Source organism: Somniosus microcephalus, chromosome 25, assembly GCF_052327205.1.
Source record: "Somniosus microcephalus isolate GS21.2 chromosome 25, FLI_Smic_1.0, whole genome shotgun sequence".
Lineage (NCBI taxonomy): Eukaryota > Metazoa > Chordata > Chondrichthyes > Squaliformes > Somniosidae > Somniosus > Somniosus microcephalus.
Window position 1 is genome coordinate 35,625,402 of NC_141011.1, and position 7,086 is coordinate 35,632,487.

Genomic DNA, 7,086 nt, shown 5'->3' on the forward strand with positions numbered 1-7,086 from the left:
TCCTCTTCTTCTTCCTGAGGTGGTCGCGGAATCCATGGGGGCAAGTGCTACGCCCTCATGATGGCCAAGCCATGGAGGTTGCCGCAGACCACCGCCCGCTTCGCTGAGTACTGGCGGATTCCTCCTGAGGATTAAACCAGATTCCCAAAACTGGCTGACAGTGACTGGCACTGAATGACATTGACCCGGGCTATCACTGAATGGCATGAGGTGGCACTGCCTAATTCTACAAACCCAGTGATGTGTGCGTGACTGTGTGTATGTATGATAGCCAGTGCCAGCCAGTGTTAGAGTCTGCTAGAGCCAGCCCATGACATTCAGTGATAGCCCGTGTCAGCCAGTGCCAGTATATGATTCCGTGTACAAGGTGATAGATTGGAAAAGAGCAAATTATGAGGAAAATAAGGGTGGAACTAAAGAAGGCAAACTGGGAGAAAATCTTGAAAAGCAAAGAGACTGAAAAACAATGGGAAATCTTTAAAAGGGTAATCAATAGAGTTCAAGAGAAATGTACCCCACTGAAAGCCAAAAACAAGCAAGCTAATTATGGGGCACAGTGGATGAATAAAGAACTAAAAGGAAAAATTGAATCTAAAGAATAAGACATACAGGCCCAGAAATTAGGCTTCTTACCACCACCACGCTGGGAAAAAATGGCGGCTGCCACTCTAACACCCTTCTCTGGCAGCCGCCATTTTGGTGAGGGCCGATAGCAGTGCTGGCCCTGGAAATGCAAATATGGAGAGCGTGATGTCAGTCGGCGTGCAATGCCGAATTAACGTCACGTTCTGTGAACTTGGTCCTTAGTGCCAAGTCCTAAGCTCGCTCTGAAAAGTGAGCATGCTGCAGACTGAGACGCTGTTCTTAAAGAGACACACACATCTTTCAGGTAAGTTTGCATTTAAGCTTTTGGGCTGCATTTTTTATATTTTCTTGAAGTAGTGGCTTGGCGCAATACATGTTAAAAGTTAAGTGTGTAGGGAGTGCTGCTGGACGCTTGCAAGGCCTCAGACCCGCTCGCAGGGGGAAGAAGGAGGACGCAGAAGAGGAGGACGCAATCCAGACTGCCCCTTTCTGGTTGGGATATCTGGGATGGAATCATCCACCAATGGTCACAACCCCAATTCCCCTTTCCACATTAGTCCCACGCCTTACCTTCCCTCTGTTACTGACCATCACAGCGTCCTCTTGGCCATGATGCCAAAATAAAAGCAAACTTTCCAATCCAACTTTATACATCTATCCATCCAATATAACATGAAGAAATCAACTCATCATCCATATGCATTCCCTTAGTGACTATCTTGTGTGTGCCTTTGCCGATCCTACTGATGTCACACAGTGCTACCCCAGTGGTTGCAGCATGGCTGGTGGGAGGCTGCTGACTTTCAGTGGGGGCACTGCAAATGGCCTTACTGGTCGATCTTGAGGAGCTGGTGGCTGGGAGTGTGATATCGAGTGACGGTGTTTCTTCTTCTCTCTCCTCTCCCTCTTCTTGGTCAACCACTGGCTGGGCAGGCTGCATTCTTGGTGTGTGTAATGAGGAAGGCACAAGGGTGGAATTGTGGTGAGGGGTTCCCACGCATACTCAAGGAAACCAGGGAAGAGATAGCAGAGGCACTAGTTTATAAATACAGAAGTCCCACAGAAGAGAGGGTAGTGCCAGAGGACTGGCAGATAGTTAATGTTGTTCCTATTTACAAAAAGGGAGATAGAACAAAACCTGGGAACTATAGACCAGTCAGCTTAATGTCACTGATAGGAAAGATACTGGAATCTATACTAAAAAATGTGACAGAAGAGTATCTAGAGACAGAAAATAATAAAAAATAGTCAGCATGGATTCTGAAAGGCTAAGTCATGCTTATCTAACCTGATAGAATTCAATGGTAATGCAGCAGATACCAGATACTTGGATTTTCAAAAGGCCTTTGATAAGGTACCACATGGTTGGCTCATGACAAAGGTTTGGGCATGTGGAGTCAGCGGACTCCGCGCTGAATGGATAGCAAATTGGCTTAAAAATAGAAAGCAGAGAATAGGGGCAAAGGGTAGTTATTCAGATTGGAGCAAGGTAGGAAGCGGTGTTCTACAAGGATCACTGGGACCACTGTTATTCATCATTTACAGGAATAATTTGGATTAAGGAATAAGTAACTCAATATCAAAATTTGCAGTGATACCAAACTGGATGGGGGGGTGGGGTGGGGGTGGAGGGGGTGGGGTGGGGGTGGAGGGGATGGGGTGGGGGTGGAGGTGGAGGGGGTGGGGTGGGTGGGGAGGGGGTGGAGTGAGGTGGAGGGGGTGAGGTGGAGGGGGTGGGGTGGGGGTGGAGGGGGTGGGGTGGGGGTGGAGGGGGTGGGGTGGGGTGGAGGGGGTGGGGTGGGGTGGAGGGGGTGGGGTTGGGGTGGGGGTGGAGGGGGTGGGGTGTGGTGGAGGGGGTGGGGTGGGGGTGGGGTGGAGGGGGTGGGGTGGGGGTGGAGGGGGTGGGGTGGGGTGGAGAGGCTGGGGTGAGGTGGAGGGGGTGGGGTGGGGGTGGAGGGGGTGGGGTGGGGGTGGAGCGGGTGGGGTGGGTGTAAAGTCTGTGGGTTGTTTAGTTAATTAATGCACAGACTCCAAGAGTAACTTAAAACAGGACTTTACTATTCGAAGGTCAGGGCGAATCTGCCCAATAACTCCTGGCACAACACTTATATACTGGTGTGGTCACCGTCGGTATTACCGTATACAGAAGCCAAACAAAGTAGTGCCACACCTAAAATAGTTCTCTTAAAGGTGAACGGTTACATACAATAGTTCTCTTAAAGGTAGACGGGTACGTACACTACAATCCTCCCTTTTTAGCGTACAACATACTTATTCCCCATTAAACATAACATATAATCAACTTCATGTTAAACAATTCACAGATATAGTCTCTGCGGGAAACAGTTCACAGATTCAGTCTCTGCGGGAACAGTTCACAGATTCAGTCTCTGGTCTTGACTCGGTCCGAACAACATCTCTGTGGTGTAGCCGGTTCACATTTCTAGCGTGACTCATCCAATAGTCTTTCCCTTGGCTTAACAGCTTGAACTTCCGTCCTGCTGAACCAGCAGTGCTGACTTTTACAAACAGCTGGACTGCCTTGGTAATTTTTCCTACTTTCCAACTGATTTGGCCCCCTTCGTGGGGCCCACGTGCATGATCTGATAGAAGTGATAATGATTTAGATGGTTATCGTCTTCTGCTTCGTCTTTTTCTTTTCTGCTTCTTGGAGACTCTCGGGGCTCCCTTATCCGCTGCCAGCTGTAGCGCCACCATCTCCCTATGTTCCTTAGACTTTAAGTGCTTCATCCTGATTTCTGCACTTTGGGAGTTTTCATCACAAGCTGGGCAGACCAAGTCATCGTAATATTCCGTGTCACTCCACAGGTCATGGTAATATTCGGTGTCATCCTGAGCTAGTCTAGCGAGAGGGCCTGCTACTTCTTCCGTACCCAACTGGACGTTAGCCGACTGTTGTTCCCTCCCTAGACATCTTTCCTGAAGAGACTTCTTCATGAGTTCATATTCATCCCGCTCTTCCTGGGTTTCCTGCAAATCCTTCACTAATGACCTCGTTTGTGATTTCAATACTTCCCCTTCCCTCGGGGATTGATTGATCAGGCTATTCAATCCTTCTACTGGAGCAGCTGTTTCAACATTCTGCTGTTCACATTGACGTGATTCAGCGTACTTTTGGCATCCCTGTAAAATCTGTGTTGCAACCTCAGCTATTTCCATAACTTTTGAGAGCTCCGGACTCCTTCCCTTTGAAGATTGAAGCTCGTGTTCAGATTGTTCCCATTGTAGAGTCTTGTCCTTCAGCATATGAAGGAGTTGGCTGACCGTTAACTCTTCCACGGGAACACTGTGGGTCAGAGTCTTCTCCATTTCATCCACCTTTTCCTCCAATGCTTTCACCTTCTTTTCCTCTTGTACTTTGGTTTCCAGCGCTCGGAGAAGTTGCGCCTTGATGCTCTCTAGCTCATGTTCAGAGGCCATTCTTACAGTCTCTGTGTTTCTTACAGTTCCCTTTTCTTCCACTGAACGGATTCCCAGTTGAATCTGTTCTTCAAGTTGTTGAATCTCGGTCATTGCCGCCCCATATTTGTCTTGGGTTTCCTTTAATATTTTTATGAGTTCTTGTACATCTTGTCTTTCATGTTCTGCCATGTCTTTCACCTCTAATTTCTCATCTATGGATGGAACTTCTACCGATGAGTCTGTCTTGGCCTTGAGCTCATCAAGAATTTCCTGCAGCCTTTGGACTTCTTGCTCATGTTCAACCTTCAGTTGCTCATATGCTTCCACTGAAACTAGCTTTTCGGAGGTTGCCGAGTTAACCCCTTCCAGAATTGTAGCCTGGGCCTGTTCATACTGTTCTTTCAACTTCTCACACTCTGCTTGTAAGGAGTCGTAGAGAAGAACTGGAATAAAATCCTGGCTTCCTGAAGATTCCTCTTCATTTGCTTCTTCCTGCAAATATTCTAACTCCTGAACAGCATAAGGGAGATGTGATCGGTAATTGGTCACGATGGCTCTATGGTCGCTCTCTGCTTGAGCTAGCTGCTTCTGTTGTCTTTCCAGATTCTCCCATTCGGTGTCATAGAACTTTTTCATTGTTTTCATCTCTCGTACGAGACGGTAACTCAATTGTTCTAATTGTTGTCGTAATTTGAAATAAGTTTGAGTCCGAGCTCGGTGTTCTTCCGTCATGGATATGTCCGTAACTTGAACAGGCTCAGAATTTTCTGTCAAACTAGGTTGTCGTTGTTCGGTGGAGTTCTGCTCTGAAACTTTGTTCTTCTCTGGAGCATAAGCCTTTATGCATGCCTTCGTTTTTCCAACCTTCGTCGGCAAGTCCATTTCAGCCTTGTCTTTCATATTTGGGTTGGTCTTATCGTCATCCGTTTCAGAATCTGAGCTGATTGTCTGCACCGAGTCCTCACTCGTTATGGCTTTTAGATAGTGCCATTCCATGTCTATTTTCTTGATCCACTCCCGTCCTAGAAGTGGTGGTCCTCCCTCATGTAGTACGTATAAGTTCATTCTTGGGTGTTCTTTACCCCTATCTCTCACTTTGACTCTTATCTTTCCCATGGGGTATACTTTATGCCCCGTGTATGTCTGCAATACGAACTTGGTATCTCTTAAGGGTATATGTGAGAATAGCCGGTGGTAATCCCTTCGATTTATGACTGATAGAGCTGATCCAGTGTCCAACTCCATTTTCACTTGGATTCCAGCTATTTTTAGCATGACCCAGATAGTTTGTAGGTCAGCTTCCTTACTCACATTGTGAATTCTCAGACTACCCAGCTCCTGGCCGTTTGGGTCTGTGTCTGAATTCTGTTCGTCTGAACTCTTCTCAGCCACCTTGTGTACCTTGTTGTACTTTTCCTGTGATGGCTTCCTTTGGTTGTTGGTCCTTTGGTTGTTGGTCTTCTTCCCTGACCGGCATACCTTAGCTATGTGACCCAGTTTGCCACATTTCCTACATTCCTGGTTCTTAAACCAGCATTGGTTCTGGTCGTGTGTTGTCTTCCCACAACGATAGCATTTTGTTGTTGTTGAGGTAATTTGATCCACACTTAGTGCTGCTGTCTTTAGCTGCATTTCCGCAGTTCCCTTCGCTGCGGCTTCGTGCGATGCTGCAATAAGGACAGCCCTGTCAAGTGTAAGGTCGTTTTCTTCGAGTAGTCGCTTTTGCGTTCCTTCCTTTGCCAACCCGCACACGAACTTGTCTCGCAATGCCTCTGTCAGATTCCCTCCAAACTGGCAGTATTTCGCTAGTCTACGCAGTTCGACCAAGTATTCTGCGTTGCTTTCATCTTTCCGTTGCGTTCTCGCATAGAATTTGAATCGTTCCGCCAACATCAACGGTGTGGGGTTCAAGTGATCCTTCAGAACAGCCACAATACCATCGAAAGTCTGATCCGCCGGTTTAGCTGGTGATAGTAGATGCTTCAAGAGCCCGTATGTCTTCGCGCCCATCGAGTTTAGCAAGGTTATAGCTTTGTCATCTTCTTCTATTTTATTGGCCTCACAATAGATCTCGCTGCGTTCCACGTACGTGGCCCAGTCTTCTACCTCGGCATTAAAATCGTTGATGTTACCACGCTTAGGCATCTTCCTCTCTTTCTGATAACACCCCGAATTATTTCTTTAACTTATTTTTTTTTTTTTTTCTAAGATGGCGGTTTTCCCGCGAAAATGGCGGTTTCCCGCGCTTATCTTCTCTCCCCGCCCACTTCAATGGCGGTTTCCCGCTTCTGTCTTCTTCCCCGCCTAATGGCGGCTTCCCGCGTTTCTTCCCTGGCGGGAGGGGTACACTTTCCCCACGGGCGACGGCCGCTGGCTTTCAGGTTCACAGCCTGCGCGTCGGCTTCAGTGCTTTCCCTTTTCTCGGCAGGGCAACCGGCGCTGGGTACACCCCGTTGACGGCGAACAGTTTCAGCCGCTGGGCTGGCTCTCGCTCAGTTCCCCTTGCTCGGGCTCTGTCTCTCTCCCGCTCGCTCGGCTCTACCGGCGCTGGGTACACCCCGTTGACGGAGAACAGTTTCAGCCGCTGGACTGGCTCTCGCTCAGTCTCCCTTGGTCGGCTCTGCCTCTCCCGCTCGCTCGGCTCCCAATCGCGCCTCCCAGCCCTCTCGCAGTCCGGTGCTTCCCTCCCCGGCTGCGGCTGAGTTTATCTCTTCCCACGCCTACGTTCCCGGTCGCAGCGCTTCGTGGCTTCGGTAGCTGCCCGGCCTTTTTCCGCTGGTCGCGGTCTAGCTGTCTCATGATGCCGTTGCGTCCCCCAGCCTGTCTGTACCGTGGCTTCCTTGCTCCACGCTGCCCCAGTCTCAGCACCTCTGGGCCCGACTTCTGTCCGGCTCCTTTCCCCCTCGACCGTGGTCGAGTGCACCGCCCTTATCCTCCGGTTATTCTTTTTACTTTCCCTTACTCACAGTCACCGTGGCCGCCTTGCTTCTCGTGCTGATCGGCTCACCCCTCACCGTGGCAGAAGGGACAGTCAGTGCCTGTTGCTGATGGAAGTCTTTGTCTCTAAATTCTTCCTCC